Genomic DNA, 17477 nt, shown 5'->3' on the forward strand with positions numbered 1-17477 from the left:
TGAAGTATTTAGGAGTTAAAGAGGCGAGGTATAATGGTTCAGAAAAGACATTATATAACAGGGAGGATGATAACACAAAGGAGGCAAAACCGATAACCGATGAATGTAGGCTATCTGGGAGTTCATCTTGCAACGTCTCTGTAAGTTTGAAATTATTTCAAAATAAAGTTGTTGTTTTTTCTTCTGGCCATTTTCAGGGGCCTTAATGATTTCAGTATCTTTAAGGCTTGTAATATGGCTTTACTATTATTGTCAGCTTTCTCTAATTTTCTGCAAAAGCACATTCAGGTAAGCAGACTCATTGGCTGGCTTAAAATAAAGTATCTTAAGACAACACAAATTCAGATTCAATTTGCAAAGCATTTCCATGGTAACATCTGTTGAATAAGGCAAGCCTCCCTCCCCCCCATATTGAACTGGTTTGTCACCATCTACCCACTTACAGACCCTGGTGACTGTGCGCTCTTCTTTTACTTCCAAGCCACTGGACACCTGGCCCGAGCTCAGCCAAGGACTCCCCTGGAAGTTTAGGCAGAGGCACTAATCTGGTTTTGATTATCAGGGGAGTAGTGGCACCATACAGAAACATCCCAGGCGGCCTCTCAGAGAAAGAGCACGCATCGGCGGGTCCCTGACGTGTTCCCTGAGATACATAGCAAGCACTCAGTAAAAGGTGCCTGCAATCCACAGCCAAAGAACAACCCCCATAGACTGAACAACCCCCATAGACCCTACTCACTTCATTTCAGCTAGCCTACCTGGGTCTCTGTTCCTTAGCACAAGGAGCCATGACAAGAACAGACCTGTACCGATACAATGGGATCAACAGTCACCATAGCTATCACACAGCAAGGTATCACTGGGAGTGCGGACACCCACTCTCCCTTTGCCCATAGGAAGGGATGGCTCCTTCTGTTCTCCTCATGCTCACAGCCTCTTAGCCGGGGACAAACTGGCTGCAGTGAAGGGTAGAGCCCGTGAAAAGTCCATTCTGCTTCTACCAGACACCATTGCAGAGCAGAGCAGGAAACAGCAGGAAGGGAAGGACCTGGGCCCTGGCCAATCAGATCTGGATCCTTGGACCTGGTTCCGCTTCCCATCTCCCTGCAAGCCTGCTACACAATCACACTTGTCTGACCCTGTGGTAGACAGAATGGCCCCCAAAGATGTCCATGTCCTAATCTCCAGAACCTGTGAGTATGCAAAGTGGACTTGGCAGGAGTGATTAATTAAAGACCTTGAGATGGGGAGACTGTCCTGTATCATCTACATGCGCCCAATGGAATCAAAAGGGTCCTTAACAGCACAGAACCCTTCCCAGCCATGGTCAGAGGAAGATACAACGTGGCTGAATTTGAGGATGGAAGAATGGGGTGGGGGGGGAGAGAGAAACGGATTTTCCCCTAGAGCCCTCAGAAGGAGCCCAGCCCTGCCCACACCTTGATTCTAACCCAGTTAGACTCAAACCAGATTGCTAATGTACAAAAATTGTAAGACAATAGATTTGTGGTATTTTAAGTCACTACATTTGTGATCATTTGTGACAGTAACAATAGAAACTAATACAGACCTTATTTCCCTCATCTGGAAATGGTCTTTTTGTATACTGCTCACAAAAATTAGGGGATCAGGGACCATGCAGATACTCCAGTACTTCCAGCCTTTTATAAAGTGCATTTTCACCAATGAAATAAAAGTTGGTTTTGCATCTCATTTGCATAATTAAACAACTTTCTTGGACTTGTCATTTGCTTTTCTGATGTTTTTGTTTAATAAAAAAAAAATCATGCCTGACCTGTGGTGGCGCAGTGGATAAAGCGTCGACCTGGAAATGCTGAGGTCGCCGGTTCGAAACCCTGGGTTTGCCTGGTCAAGGCACATATGGGAGTTGATGCTTCCAGCTCCTCCCCCACTTCTCTCTCTCTGTCTCTCCTCTCTCTCTCTCTCTGTCTCTCCCTCTCCTCTCTAAAAAAAAAAAAAAAATTAAAAAAATCAAATGATTCTTTTTTTTAATAGCTTCATATTCATTTTGAAATATCCCCTAATTTTTGTGAGCAGTATATTTTGTTTGTTTGCTTGTTTCTTTTTGGAGAGATGCAGGGAGAGAGAAACAGGGACATGGAGCTGTTCCTGTATGTGCCCTGACTGGGAAACCAAACCGGAAACCCCTGTGCTCCTGGACGATGTTCCAACTGAGCAAGCTGTCTGTCCAGGGCTTAATTTCATTTTTATTTTCAGAGACAGAGAGGGGAAGGGAGGTAGAGGAGAGGGGGAAGGAGGCATTCATTTGTTGTTCCACTCAGTCATGCACTCGTTGGCTGCTCCCTCTGTGTGCCCTGATCAGGTATCGAACCAGCAACCTTGTTGTTTCAGGACGGCACTCTTGACTGAGCTAACCAGCCGGGGCGATGAGTCGCTTTTTATCCTTTCTGAGATGTGGGGTTAGCAGAGCCTAGAGTCTACCCCTTGACCTCCCAGAAGACCCTGAAACACGTTTGGAAAAACCATAGCCCCTGACCAAGTGATCTCTAACGGTAATTCACAAAACGAATGGCCTCCATGTCAGACTGAACTTAATCTGGTATCATCTGCCCTTGTTTAGAACCATATTTGCCACCAGAATTCTAATCTTTCTTTTTTTAGTACTAAAAACAAAATCTGTCCCAAGTTACTGAGTGATTAGCAGATCCCAGGGTCCCAGAGCACTAGCATCCAAGTAGTATCCACTGTATCAGTAAACTCTCCCCGGCAGCTGAGGGCTTTTGTGCTGCCTCTGATCCAGAAGTGAAATCACCATCCAGATTTCTGAGTCACCCTCACCATAGAAGATCCAAGCAGCAGCAGCAGCTGGATTGTGAACTCAAGGCAGCCAAGGCCAAACCCTGCCCTGAAAATCCAGCTGCTGCATAAGGGTCATTGCTTATGCAGTACCCCCCTCCCAGCTCATTACTCTCCCTAACATCTCAATTCAGCTGCCCTTTCCTCTCCTGGGAGCCCTGCAGCTGGCCACAAGACACGCTGCCAAGTGCAGTCCATGGGTGCAGGATGCACTCCAGCTCTACAGTGGGAGCCGCTGAACTGATCGCCTCTGCTCTCAGAAGGGCGTGTGAGGATACTTTTTTCATCATTCAACTATTTCCATTGAACAAAACATCTGGGGGAGACAGCTACTGTCCTAACTACTATGTGGTCTTGCTAAAAAAAGGCTGCTGTCGAGCCTTGTGGCTGGTGTCAAGATGGTTTGTTTGAGAATAGAGCCGATTTGGAGCGTCCACACCTTTACCAACAGCGACAGAGTGTGCCCCACTCCCAGCAGCTCCAGGGTGAAGAGGACAAGGCATCAAAAGGCTCACCCAGGAGGAGGGAGCTGTAATGGCTTTTGACGATTTGTGTTGCATCTGCTCAACACAGAACCCCACCAGGTAGGCTGCCAGGAGATCGACCCAGAAATAGAAACACGACTTAAGAGAAAAAGCACAGATAAAACTGATGACTTGCACTAGAAATGGTTTCGGCCCAAAACAGAAGTCTGTTCTAAGCAGTCAGATGCAGAAATCTGTCGGACAGGGGCCGCTGCTCCACAGAGGAAGCCTGCTCCAAGGCGGGCAGGGCGGCAAAGCTCACCCCACAGGGGTCTTATCAGCTTTCTATCATCCTGGCATCGTCCACTCTCATTAAACACGAGATCTGCCACAGATGCCTGCCAAACGACAGAGAGGGACCATGACTCTGCCTTGGAGAAATGTGCTTCCAACAAATGTCACAGAGTCATTAGGGGTGCCCAGGAGACCCCAGTCACAGACTGCCCGGTGTGGCCACAGCAAGTGTGCCAAGGACTTTTCCTCTGAGCAAGAATGGAGGGAGGGAAAGTGGGAAGAGAAGCTAAGGTTACCATGGGCAGCGAGGAGCAGCCTCCAGCCTGACCCACATCTTTTCTCTCACATGCGCTTGAGCAGAAGTGGTTGCTCCTGAGCATTTATCCACAGCTCGGCACCGCTGGGCATAAACAATGACAGGAGAGAAGCAGAAACCAGAAGCCCTCAGAGACAACTCGCCAAGTCCAGAAAAGCTCTGTGATGTGGTCTTGAAGGCTGAACCAAAGGACCAAAAAGGTCATCCTGGCAGCCCCTGCTGGTTGGAGCTCTGTGTGAAACCATGTGAAACCCAGGCATGGCACGGCTATATTTTTAAAGAAGCCTTTATGTGGCCCTGGCCGGTTGGCTCAGCGGTAGAGTGTCAGCCTGGCGTGCGGGGGACCCGGGTTCGATTCCTGGCCAGGGCACATAGGAGAAGCGCCCATTTGCTTCTCCACCCCCACCCCCTCCTTCCTCTCTGTCTCTCTCTTCCCCTCCCGCAGCCGAGGCTCCACTGGAGCAAAGATGGCCCGGGTGCTGGGGATGGCTCCTTGGCCTCTGCCCCAGGCGCTAGAGTGGCTCTGGTCTGGCAGAGCATCGCCCCCTGGTGGGCAGAGCGTCGCCCCTGGTGGGCGTGCCGGGTGGATCCCGGTCGGGCGCATGCAGGAGTCTGTCTCCCCCCCGTTTCCAGCTTCAGAAAAATACAAAAAAAAAAAGAAGAAGCCTTTATGTACTCATTTAGCTTTCAAAATAACAGATTAACATTCTGTGCTACTGAGGGTTCCCACACAGTTGTTGGGAATATAAGCTGTATCATCTCGCCTGACCGGGCGGTGGTGCAGTGGATAGAACATCAGAGGACGATGCCGAGGACCCAGGTTCGAGACCCCAAGGTCACCAGCTTGAGAGCGGGCTCATCTGATTTGAGCAAAAAGCTCACCAGCTTGGACCCAAGGTCACTGGCTAGAGCAAGGGGTTACTCGGTCTACTGAAGGCCCACGGTCAAGGCACGTATGAGAAAGCAATCAGCCTGACCTGTGGTGGCGCAGTGGACAAAGCGTCAACCTGGAAACGCTGAGGTTGCCGGTTCAAAACCCTGGGCTTGCCTGGTCAAGGCACATATGGAAGTTGATGCTTCCTGCTCCTCCCCCCTTCTCTCTCTCTCTCTCTCTCCTTTCTATAATGAATAAATAAAATCTTTAAAAAAAAAAAAAAAAAAAAAAAAAAAGAGAAAGCAATCAATGAACAACTAAGGTGTCGCAATGTGCAACGAAAAACTAATGATTGATGCTTCTCATCTCTCTCCGTTCCTGTCTGTCTGTCCCTGTCTATCCCTCTCTCTGTCTCTGTAATAAAAAATAAATTAATTAAAAAATAAAAATAAAATAAGCTATATCATCTCCTAAAAGGTGGATTGGTAAAGGTGCATATCTGTTGATCTTAAAATTCTATAGCAATTCCCACATGATCTACAAATAAGTGTAAAAATGTTCATTGCAGTATTACCAAAAAGAAAAAGAAAAGTAAGGGAAGGGAGGGGAGGAGAAGCCCAGCTAGCAACAAGAGAATGAAACATAACATTTCATGTAAAAAATATATAATAATTAACACAAAGAAATAATATGCAGTCTATAGATATGAGATTGATTTATATTAGCATGGACTCAATATTGATGATATTTGTTGTGTTTTTGGGAGGGTTTTTTGTACTTTTTTTCTTCTGAAGTTGGAAATGGGGAGGCAGTCAGACAGACCCCTGCCTGCACCGACCCGGATCCACCCGCACGTGCACCAGGGGGTGATGCTCCGCCCATCTGGGGCGTTGCTCTGCTGCAATCAGAGCCATTCTAGCGCCTGAGGCAGAGGCCACAGAGCCATCCTCAGTGCCCAGCAAACTTTGCTCCAATAGAGCCTCGGCTGCGGGAGGGGAAGAGAGAGACAGAGAGGAAGGAGAGGGGGAGGGGTGGAGAAGCAGATGGGCGCCTCTCCTGTGTGCCCTGGCCGGGAATCGAACCCGGGACTCCTGCACGCCAGGCTGACGCTCTACCACTGAGCCATATTTGTTTTAAAATGTTACATAGAACATTGTTATACTATTATTTATTTTTGTTTAAAAAAATAGGATAAAAAAGACTACTTTCTCACACACAAAGGGTCAGGAGGGCTTTATTTTTAGAGTTCTGATACCACCTTGGAAATATTTTTTCTTCTCCCTAAAAGCTAATGGGATATTTTTTATTTTTTTAGACCAGATTTAATTAATTTATTTATTTATTCATTTTATAGAGGAGAGGGAGAGACAGAGAGAGGAGAGACAGAGAGAGAAGGGGGGAGGAGCTGGAAGCATCAACTCCCATATGTGCCTTGACCAGGCAAGCCCAGAGTTTCGAACCGGCGACCTCAGCATTTCCAGGTCGACGCTTTATCCACTGCGCCACCACAGGTCAGGCTAATGGGATATTATTAATATAGTTTGTTGTTCTTTAGCCGGGTAGAGATCTGTCTGCGAGAAGGGACAGTAAAAACTAGCTAAATTCCCAGCTAGTCATTTCTTCAATTAGAAATCATGCTTTTTAGGCTTGTTGGGGAAACAGCTGTGTTAGGCTTCCTTGCTTGCACTTTGCTTGCTTAGTGCATGAGCCCGTGGCAGAGCCACGTGTGCATAGCCTGTGTGAGGCTACAGGTGCTCTGACTCAGCGTGGTTTTGTGTGAACTGACTGGCCACCATTGCAAGGGGCCATTCGGTGACTTGCTTGCCCACCACTACAAGGGGCTGTTTTGCGGTGCATTCATTCTCCTGCTTCTGTGAGAAGTGATTTTCCCCTGCCTGTTTGCTCATCCACCGTTATGAGAATCAAACGAGAATGGCCCAACGCTTTCAAGCTCTGCAGTTCCTCTACTGTCTGACTGAATCCAACATGAACGTGCCTGGCCTTGGCCATCTACATTACATCCGGCATAGAGGGCAGGATTTGGATCGGATCAGTATGGAGCCACCAGCCATCTTGCCATCTTGAGCACTCGGTTCCCTGTGGCTACCCTGTTGGGGACTGTGGGCTGTGTGTTTTTTACAGCCCTGTGAGCAGAAACTGAAAGCTCTTTGCAAGAGGCCACCCGAGTCTGAGAACTCCAGGATGAGCTGCAGACTGAGCATCGACAACAGCAGGAGTTGAAACCGTTGATGAAGAGGAATTGCAGGTCTGAGAACTCCAGTTTGCCCTAGAAGCCAAATGCTAGCACAGATAGTTGTTAGAAACACAGCTGCAGGTTCAAGAGCTGATAGCCACAAGAGCCAAAAGGTTGCGGAAGGAGGAGGAAAAGATTCAGGCTGAAACTGCCATCAGCAGACCCAGAGCCCAGCTGGTAGTCACCAAGAAGGTAAAAACCCACTAGCCAAAAAGTGCCTCAAGCAGGCACAACCCCCTCTGCAAGTAGTTGAGCACTCCTGTAGTCCATCCCTACACCCAGGCAGAGTTGGAGTTAGGGCCAAAACTCAGGCAGAAACCCACCAGATACCTGGCAGCTTGGTATCATGCTCTCCGGAACAGAGATGAAGAAATTAGCCGCCATTACCACTCACTCCTCCTTGAGGCAGTGTCTTCAAAACTGCCATAACAACCCAGGAAACCATACCCTATAAGAATGGGTGATGGCTGCCACTGGTACGGTCTGGCAGAACGCTAGAGACTTGCCAGGAGCAGTGAGTCAGTGGCAGTCATATACTGAGCTGCAACAGGTCCTCCAGGAACTGGGTACAAGAAATGCTGCTTTCAACTTGAGGTCCCGTGAGCCAGATGAGGAAGTATTTATGGCAAGGATGAGGGACCTCATTCTCTATAGTGCCCCGTCAGCCCTTTTTGGGTACTAGTGGCTATCTTAAGTCCCTATATGGGGCAGCCTATCAACACTTACACAGGTAGCTGATTTGAGGGAGATAGAGGCAGCATGGACCCATGAGGATGTGCAGGCTGCTGCCCATACTGCCCCTCTAACAAGATAAATGGGCCTAAAAATTTTACCCAAACACAGATATGGGTAGGTTTGATTGCAGCCAGGGCAGATAAGGATAAATTGGATGGTAGGTCTAAGAGTCCTGTTAGAGTTTCGGTGGCAGCTTAAGTCAGAACAGAGGTTCCAGGAACTGAAACGAATGGCCCCAGCTGCTACCAATAAAATGGTTAGTGTGAGGGCAGCAAGGTTGCAAGATTATATGATGGAGACAGCTGAGGGAGAGGAGGATCCCCAAGACCCGTTCTTCCAGTATGAATAGAAGGAAGGTCGAGGGACCCATCTAACAGAGATGGGTGAGGACCAGAGGCCTCATGTAGAACTGGCAACCCACTGGCCCCCTTCTCATGTGCAGCAGGTATTGGCCTTAGAAGATAAGTGCTTTTTTTGTAGCAGCAGCAGCAGCAAAGAGAACTGTGGACTGATCACTGAGCAGTATAACGGACTCTTGAAGCAAGGACTGTGACAAGAGTGGGCACTGGCTTTCTTGCTGGATGGACATGCTGCTTGTAGACAGTATGAGAGACCCTGATGGGGGCCCGGCACCTGTGGAGGCCCTTCTACAGCCCATTGTTGCTCCCATCCAGTGGCAGACACACACCAAGGACACTTTCTTCAATAGACAGGGCCCAGGACTGTACAGGCCTGCCACCTATGATGGGTGGCCTTGTTGGTACTGGGGGTAGGGGGCTAGAGGGCGGCCTCCAGTTAACTCCCTGGGCAGAGTACTCAGGGAGACACTATGAAGGGTACCTTCATAATTATTCTCATGTTTGGTATAGCTTGCGCCTTTGTAATTTGGTTGCTGCAGTCTGTACTGTTTCTGTTTACGGAATGTACCTCACACCCAGCACGGGGACCGTCGTGGAAGATACCTGTCACGTAGATTATGAGGTGAGCAACCCTAAAGGAGTGGATTGTTGGGAAAACAGCTGTGCTAGGCTTACTCGCTTGCTCTCTGCGTGATTAATGCGTGAGCACATGGCAGAGCCCAGTGTGCGTAGCCTGTGTAAGGCTGCAGGTGCTCGGACTCGGGGCAGTTTTACACAGACTGCCTGCCTGCCACTGCAAGGGGCCATTTGGCGGATTACTTTCCCACCACTGCGAGGGGCTGTTTTGCTGTTCATTCATTCTCCTGCTTCCGTGAGAAGCGGTTTCCCCCTGCCTGTTCGCTCCTCTGCCGTTGGGAGAATCTATTAAATGGGCAGAGCCCAATGCTTTCCAGCTCCGCAGTTCCTCTACCATCTGCCCGAATCCAATGTGAACCTGCTTGGCCTTGGCGACTAGCGTGACAAGGTTCTTCTTCTTTTTAATAAAGAGAAACATGGCTCTGGAGGTCCCAAATGAGAAAAGAATTATGATTGGATGTCATCATGGATCCATAATGTCAGACAAGTAATACTATGGATCAGAACCCCAGTTTGCTGGAACAGGGGTGCCCACAGGCACTCAGTGTGGGCTGCAGGCAGAATCCTTCTCCACCCCCTTCCCAACAGCCTGGAGCAATGCTGGTTCCAGGTTTGAGATATTTGGAATGGCAGAGATGGACAGAATTCTGCCCTGAGGCAGAGGCAGCAAGCAAGGAGGGCAAGACGGCGAGTTTCTGAACACTGGTTAGCACTGCATCTGAAGGGGGAAGAGGTCTGTGTCTCTGTCCCTAAGCATCCTAAAATGTGTTACATTGTGAGTTTTAAAAGGAAAAAAAAAGTATAGTCTAGTATGACAAGAAGAAACAGTTCCAAGTCTGGCATAGGCCCAATGGCTGGACAGCCTGGTGACATTGTCAGTGTGAAGAATAGTAAGAGGGAAATTGGTTTCTTCCCTTCTTACAATGTAAATCTTTTCCCCTTCATTTTCCTCTTTTTAAAAAAGATCGACAGGTTATAAATTACTTTTGTAATTTTGTAAAGTAAAAACACATTTTTAAAAAATCCACACAAAATTTGTTATAGGAAAGAATGTACTTTTCTAGGATACTCACTGAGCATTGTCCATTTGCTCTCTCCTATTACTGCGGACAATGGAAAACCCCAGAGAGGAGGGCTCTGCGGTCCACAGAGGCGAGGAAACACCTCCACCTCCAGGGGGTTTACTTGTGAAGACTTGTCATCCGTGGAGACCAATTTGAACACTATTACCAGCCCTGTGTTTTTGCAGGGATCCACCAGCAGTGCTTACTAATTCAATCCTCTTCAAATGGGCTGGCTTTAGGTCAGCCAATGGAAAAAGGGAAATTACACTGTTAAGTTCATTTAACCACTGTCTGAGCTCAAGGCTGAGTCCTGGGCCCTGGGATACAGGACGGACAAAGCATAAGCCTTGCCTTCAACGGGTTCATTGCCACAGATGGTGACATTGGCTTCAGACATGTGAAAAGAGCTCAGCTGGAGGGAGTTCAGCTAGACACAGGTGGAAGGAAGAATCAGCGGCCAAAATGAGTTCACAGTACTGTACAAGCACCGTATTTAAAACCACTCTCTCTGCCAAGCATAGTCCTCTCCTCCCCTGCACTGTTGAGGAAACGGGCCCAGAAGATAGAAGCTACAACCACTGGTGCCTGTATGAGAAATTGAGGCTCAGGTAAACACGCATGGGCATAAGTTATATGTATATCCTGCAACGGGGATGTGCCTCCAGTTCCCACCAGCTTCAGAGCCTGGCCTCAGGATGAAAAAGGAAGCATAACCCTCTGAGTCCAAAGAAGCAAGAAGGAGCTGCTTTTAAGATCCAATGCCACGCCGGTGTGGGTGTGCCCACCCCAACACTCCAGCAGGAAGGTACGGGCATGGATGTAGTAACACTGAGTGTGCATCAAGTGTAACAGCACGGTTCCTGTCATTGCCCAAAACAGAAGAATGAAGAGTGCAGACCTTGCCACAGAAGCCTAGCCTGTGGGTTCAACTGAGTGCACTTGGTGCAGAGTGGATCAGAACATATGTGAAGCCAAATATCGAGGAGCCTAATTAAAAACCTAAAATCCATAAAGCATGAGAATAGCATATCTGATGCAGAATAGACAAAATAACCCTGAGCACAGCGAGGTTATTTGGAGATTGTCTTTGATACAGAAATTCCACAGAGTGGCCAGAAAACTGTTTTCAGAACACACTGAATCAACCTGACCCCTCAGCTCCTGCCTCCTGGCCGTGGGCCTCCGAGGACTAAGCTGTAGCACTGGCTCGCGGGCCCACTGGCAGTAGTCACAGTCCCCAGGGAGCACTGTCCCTGGGAGGCTGGCTGAGGCCTGCAGAGGTGGGTGAGAAACTGCTCCCTGTAATGCTGGTGGCTGTGGCTAGGCAGGTCTACACTGGATTCAGGCAGATGGCAGAGGAACTGCAAAGCCAGAAAGCATTGGGCCATTCCCATTTATTGGAGGCTCACAGAAACAGGCAAGTGAGTAAGCAAAGGAAAGCCGCTTTCTCACAGTGGCGGGCAAGTGATTCGCCAAACAGCCCCTTGCAGTGGCGGACAAGCAATTCGGGCCTCAGGTCAGCAATCCACCAAATGGCCCTTCGCACCGGCGAGCAAGCAATCCTCGCCAAGGGAAAGCGCTCGCAGCCTTACAGAGGCTATACACATGTGGCTCTGCCACATACTCATACGCTAATCACGCAAAGTGCAAGCGAGCAAGCCTAACACAGCTGTTTTACCAACAGCTTCCAAAATGAACACACACTTTCCTCATCCCTGTTCACCCTTCCCCACACTGACCATGCTCCTCCCTTAATTCAAGAGGCTATACAAACACACTTTAGAATTGACACATAGGGAAGAGCCATAATGGGGGAGGAAGTAACAAGAAAGTAACAGAAATAATCATTGACCCAGGGTCTGACAGACAAGCTGAATCCCTGATCCTGACCCCACTTGCTGGGTGACCACAGGCAAGTCACCTCACTCCCGATGTCAGTCTGGTTAAAACAGTGACAACCTGCCTAATGGACTTCGAAGAGGTTTAAAGGACAAGACCATGTGGCAGGCACTTTGCCTAGTACCTAGTACGTTTTAAGTATTCCATAAAAGGCTGTTAAAACTATTAAGTGCTCAAGTGGAGAATGCAGTTGGCTTCTTGTGAAAACTCAACATGACTTTTGAAAGGTCAGACTGCAGCAGTGTAACGGTGCCAAGCCTGCTCCAGAGAACAACCCCAGGGCCAGTGCACTGTCTGGACTCAGGATACCCGCTTTGGCAGGGTTGCCCTGAACTCCTCTCTGTGTGCTCTGAGCTGCCTGTGGTTAGTTCACAGCTTCCAGCATGGTCTCTCTTCTCCACACCCCACTTAGTGCCATATTAGCCCAGCTAACACAGCCTCCTCTTAAGAACATAAACACCTTCATTCTTTTCAGAAAATCCTCACTTAAGGAGTAACCACACTGTAGAGACCCCCTCACGGGATTTCATCTCATAAATCTAAAAAGTATGTTAGGTAAGGTAGGATTTCACTGACAAATCACAACCTACAATAATAATAATAATGAGGTACAAGCCCACAGACACAAGTGAGGGTAACAGGCTCCCATACTTGCCAGTCAGGCTCCTGTTCAGATCACTCAGCCTTGTGCCACTGACGCCAGACAAAACCCCACTGGGTTTCTTGGTGGCTTTACAGATATACACCTCAGGCGGTTCAAGGCCAGGTTTCATATGCAGCATGAAGCTTAGACTTCCTTCTCCGAGTGTGTCTACAAACTGGCAGCATGGGCGTCAACACCTAAGGCTGGTTAGAAATGCAGTCTCAGGCCCTGCCCAGAACTACCCAGTCACGAACGGCATTTTAACAATGCCCCAGATGGCACTGATTTAGAGTATTTGCAACAAAGTCTACCCAGATAGAAAGTTGGAGTAGTTTATTTAGGTTTGCACTTGATCTTTTCCTTTCTTCATGGAAGCCCCATGACAGCACAGACTGTGCCTACCTTAGCCACCTGCATGTTGTGGGGAAAACAGCTGTATTAGGCTTGCTGACAGGTTTACTGGCTGCAAGCACTTCGCTTGATTAGTGCATGAGCTCATGGCAGCACCATGTGTGAATAGTCTATGTAAGGTTACAGGTGCTTGTGCTCAGGGCGGATGGCGGATGGCGGATTGCCAATTGCCTGCCCACCACTGTGAGGGGCCATTTTATTGTTTGTTTGCCAGAGAAGCAATTTTCCCCTGCCTGTTTGCTCATCCGCCATTGCAAGATTTTATTAAGCAGTAATGGCCCAACGCTTTCTGACTGTGCAGTTTCTCTACTGTCTGCCCGATTCCAACGTGGACTTGCCTGGCCTCGGCACCAGCCTTACACATGTAGTGCTCAAATATTCATTGGCTGAATGAGTGATCCTCCAAGTGACTGAAGAGAGCTATCCTGTTGCATATGCAAAGAAAGACGTAAGCAAGATTCTAAGAGAGAGTACACCTGGGGTTGGGGGGCGGGGGGAGATGTCTTTACACAAGGTCATCAGATAAGGCCTCTCTGGCATTAGAGGTTGCACTAGGATAAGAACTGGCGAATGAGGAGGAACATGCCGGAGAAGAGGAGGCAGAGGAAATAGCCCCTGCACTGACCACCCTACAGAGACTTCTGTAGACCAGAAAAGATAGAGCATCATGTTTGGCTCTGGCAGTGGAACAAAGAAGCTCCAAGGAGGCAGATTCAGAATGCTCCATGACCATTATGACTGTTAGGGTACAGAAAGGCTGTGTCTGGAGTCACAGCAGCCTCACCAAGGCTCTTGGAGCTCAGTGTGAAGAATGCTGGCTGTAGAGGGAGGTAGTCCATCAGTCACCCTACGGACTTTGTGACTGCTGGCCACAACCCCTCTGGCCCTCCGATTCCACCGGTCTACAGCTGCTTGCAAAGTACAAACATGGAGATTACTCACTGCTTTCAACAAGTCAATCCAGGAACTCGTGGGAAGCCAAGCCTCCAAGGGTCCAGGAGCCCAGTTCAGATGTTACCCTGCAGCAGCACACTGGCAAAGAAGAGAAATGACAGGTCTCAATGCAGGTGGCCATATTAACAGGTGAGCAACATTCTTCCAACACCGAATGACCAGGTGGGCTTCAGATTATAAAGAGGGTGGAAAAGGAAAATGTTAAGTGGGGTAAACGGTCCCAGAGCACTGTGCAGTGAGTGACACAGCTGGTGACCCTCTGCCCTCGACCTTGGGAGAGACACCATCCTGCTCCAGAGCAGCCTCTCTCCGCAAATCCCACAACGTGGAGTCCAGACAGACGGCTGAAAAGGACTCTTGGCAACAATCAGGCCCCTACCCCTCCCTAAACAGATGTGAAAAAAACCAAGACTCTTAGAAAGAAAACAGGCCTCGTCCAAAATCAGCAGCGAGTGATGGCAAGTTCAGGAACAGAATCACAGAACCAAGTCTATAAAGCTTAAGTTTACCTGCACATTACCTTTCTTAATAAAACTCAGTTTCTAAATAAATGTTATTCTTATTCTGCCTGGCTCTTAACCGAGGAAAGGAGACGAGGCAGCCTCCAGTCCCAAATCTCAACCATTCCCTCGTCTCTCTCTCCTTCATCCCCAGAGGCTTTCAACAGCCAAACTGAAACTCCTGGTTTTCTTCAAAAACAAAAATTTTGAAAAGCAAATAAAACCCCAGAACTGCCTACATTTAAGTACAAGAAGAAAAATCTAAAAATGTTTGAGAAAAACCTGAAGACCTAAAACTTCTGAATCTATGAGATAAAAAGAACAACACAAAACCAGACTGAAAGTTCCTGTCCTCATACGTTAGGGTTCCGGGACCTGGAGACCCGAACCTTCCCGGGAGGGAGCCCATTTCAAACCGAGGTGGACTGACAGTCGTCAACAGTCAGTCACTCTGTTAAAATGAAATGGATGATCAAAATGCTGATTCTCTAGGAAATGTCTTCTGATTATCATTTTTTTAAATTAATTTCATCTAATTATATATTTAGAACATAATCATCTAAATGGCTGCCTCTTCCTCTGGGGTTCTACGGAGTTCCAGCTGACCCTGACAAGTCAAAGCAACCTTGGAGAGCTCACACCTAACCTCACAGACCCCTCGGTGGATCTCCCTCTGGAAAGAGCGAGAGCAGGGACGGGCCCTGGCCGGATGGTTTAGAGCCCCGGGCGGGCGGCAAACTGCGGCTTACCGCATGCAGCTCTTTGGCCCCTTGAGTGTGGCTCTTCCACAAAATACTAGGTGTGGGCGCTATGTCGATAAGGAATGTACCTACCTATAATATATAGTTTAAGTTTAAAAAATTTAGCTCTCAAAAGAAATTTCAATCGTCGAACTGTTGATATTTGGCTCTGTTGACTAATGAGTTTGCGGACCACTGATTAGAGCACCATCCTGATGCCCAGAGGCTGTGGGCTCGAACCCTGGTCAGGGCACATACAGGAACAGATCAATGTCTCTCTCTCTCTCTCTCTTTTTCCCCCCTCTTTCTCTAAAAAATCAATTTGAAAAAATTAGTGAGCTCCTCAACTCACTTTTAAAAAGAACATGGGTGGGATAAAACTCAGGTATCTTTCAGCAGGAGAATTCCAAAATTTTCTTATATTGCTGGAACAAAGCTGAAAGTACCTCACGTTAAGTCAACTTAAACAAAGCATAATTACTTGCCTAGTTTGAAGTGAGTATCAGTCATAAGTTTAAATCGCCATATCTCTTGGGAAATCACTATGAGGTTGGTGCAACAATAGTTGTATTTTGTTTCCATGGAGTTAGCAAGGAGTCTGTCCCCACCCTAACTAAATGGGCATTTGGATCTGTTTCCCCAAAGATCCATGATCATTTATAAAGCAAAAAGGGTTTCTTCTGCATAAAGTGGAATTTCATAAAATGGAATTTAGGCGGTGAGGTCATTTGTTTTGAAACTACAACAACCATTCTAATTCCTTCCTCCATTTTAGCATTCTAGTTACTCTGGGTCAAGAGAAGGAGATGTAGGTTTCAGAGAAAATGCAAAGCCTGCACAGCCACCCACGGCATAAGCAAGTATTCCACCCTGGACGACCTGTGGCACAACTGACTGCTAGTTTCCCTTTCAACAGTTAGGCCCTCAGATGTAAAAAAACTCGTGCAGACTCACACACAAGCAGACCAGACACATTTCTAGAAATCTTCAACAGCCCCAGGATTCATTTAAACACAAACACACACACAATCTCCCACAAGGCCCACATTATTCCTTATCCTTATGAGGAAGGAGGGTTCACAAACTCCTCTGGAAATATGGACCCTTTTCACCCCAAAGAACGAAACGCCTTCAGTTTCAAAGGGCTTGTGGGTCCCCTGAAATTTCTCTCTGTGCCTCCGGTTACCGACCCCTGCATAATTAAAATGTTACAAGGAGTCCCCTTTTAAAACTCTCTCTGAACTTTCTACAACCACTCTGTAAATGAGGTTATGCATGGCAACCCATTTTCAAAGTGACACACAAGGGCAGGAACCAGCAAGAAAACGGGCTTCTTGCAGCATTTATGGAGGAAAAGGATGACTCTGCAGCCAGCAAGGCTAACTGTTCAGGAGCCTTCTGCTGCTCCTGGGATCCTTTACATAACAATTCTAACAGGGGCCTTCCCAAAGCTATGTTTGTGCCTGGTACTCAAAAAAAAAAATCAACAAACAAAAGCACATATTGTTTAGGAATGCATACGTGGATAATAAAAATAAGCAAGGACTGGTTAAAACAAAAAGTGGAAATCCCTATCACCTCTGAGGGGGCAGGGAAGCTTCTAGGATATCGTAATGTTGATTTCTTAATCTGGTTGTTAATTTCTTATATATGTATGTCAGAGGAAAGCAAATGAAACAAACGACACAGATTCATGTCAGTGACAGGGACCTCCATGAGTTCTCAGTGCCAGTATAAGGCATACCAATCACCCTGGAGAGTGAGTCCTGTACTAGTCAAAGGGTGGGGCCCAACAGGGAACAGTTACAAGTTCTGGCCCCAGGGGCACCGTCTATAAATACATTTCATTTTTAAAAGTCCACACCCTGGGACAATCCTGTGCTCTAGGCTGAGGTCACAGTGACCTCTGATGCTGTCACTCCGGGAAAAGCTGGTGTTGGGTTTTGCAAACACACTGGTCTTCCGTCTCACACACCCTGCAGGCCTGTTGACTGTGGCACATTCTGTTATGGTGACCAGTCATCAGAACGTCTTCCTAAACAGCTGAGACAGGAGCAAAGGCCCAGATGCTTCGGCAGAGTTCAAATGAATGTCTGGGCGCCTCCCTCCTCAGGCGGATAGAGGCTGGGGTTCCTCACACCTTCTCCTTCAGATGCTCATCACTGCCTCGCCCAGGAGAATGCTGCTCATTTTTGACTGGTCAAGTTCCGCACTGGCCAGAAAAACAGGTGAAGTGTATGGAGACATGATCGGTACGTCTCAATTCCAAGCCCTTGCCACATTGTTACCAATATTATCTTGACCAAATAAGGTAAGTATTCCTCTTTCCTAATAATTTGAGCAGAAGTATGCCAAATTACTAGGGTAAAGACCCCTTTTTTGTAATCTCACTAGCAGACAAAACTAACATTTTTACTTTTATTTACAATAGCCAAACATTGACAACATAACATCAAACAATTTTTGGGGTTTTTATTTTTAATTTATTGATTTTAC

The 17477-nt window shown here is 47.6% G+C and overlaps 1 protein-coding gene and 1 non-coding gene across 5 annotated transcripts in view; both read right to left on the reverse strand.

Moving 5' to 3' along the window:
• TLN2 (talin 2) overlaps positions 1 to 17477 on the reverse strand; it is a 462611-nt gene that overhangs the window by 365177 nt on the left and 79957 nt on the right. For 3 of the 4 annotated variants that reach the window (XM_066344645.1, XM_066344640.1, XM_066344641.1), the window contains exon 2: positions 13730 to 13819. The exons of the other annotated variant lie outside the window; for it this stretch is intronic. The gene's annotated coding sequence lies outside the window, so the exon portion shown is untranslated. The remainder of the gene's footprint in view (positions 1 to 13729; positions 13820 to 17477) is intronic. 4 annotated transcript variants of the gene reach the window in all.
• On the reverse strand, positions 180 to 312 carry LOC136377959 (small nucleolar RNA SNORA33). Its single transcript, XR_010746557.1, has one exon. It is a non-coding gene; the product is annotated as a small nucleolar RNA SNORA33 (small nucleolar RNA).

The sequence above is a fragment of the Saccopteryx leptura genome, chromosome 6 (assembly GCF_036850995.1).
Source record: "Saccopteryx leptura isolate mSacLep1 chromosome 6, mSacLep1_pri_phased_curated, whole genome shotgun sequence".
Lineage (NCBI taxonomy): Eukaryota > Metazoa > Chordata > Mammalia > Chiroptera > Emballonuridae > Saccopteryx > Saccopteryx leptura.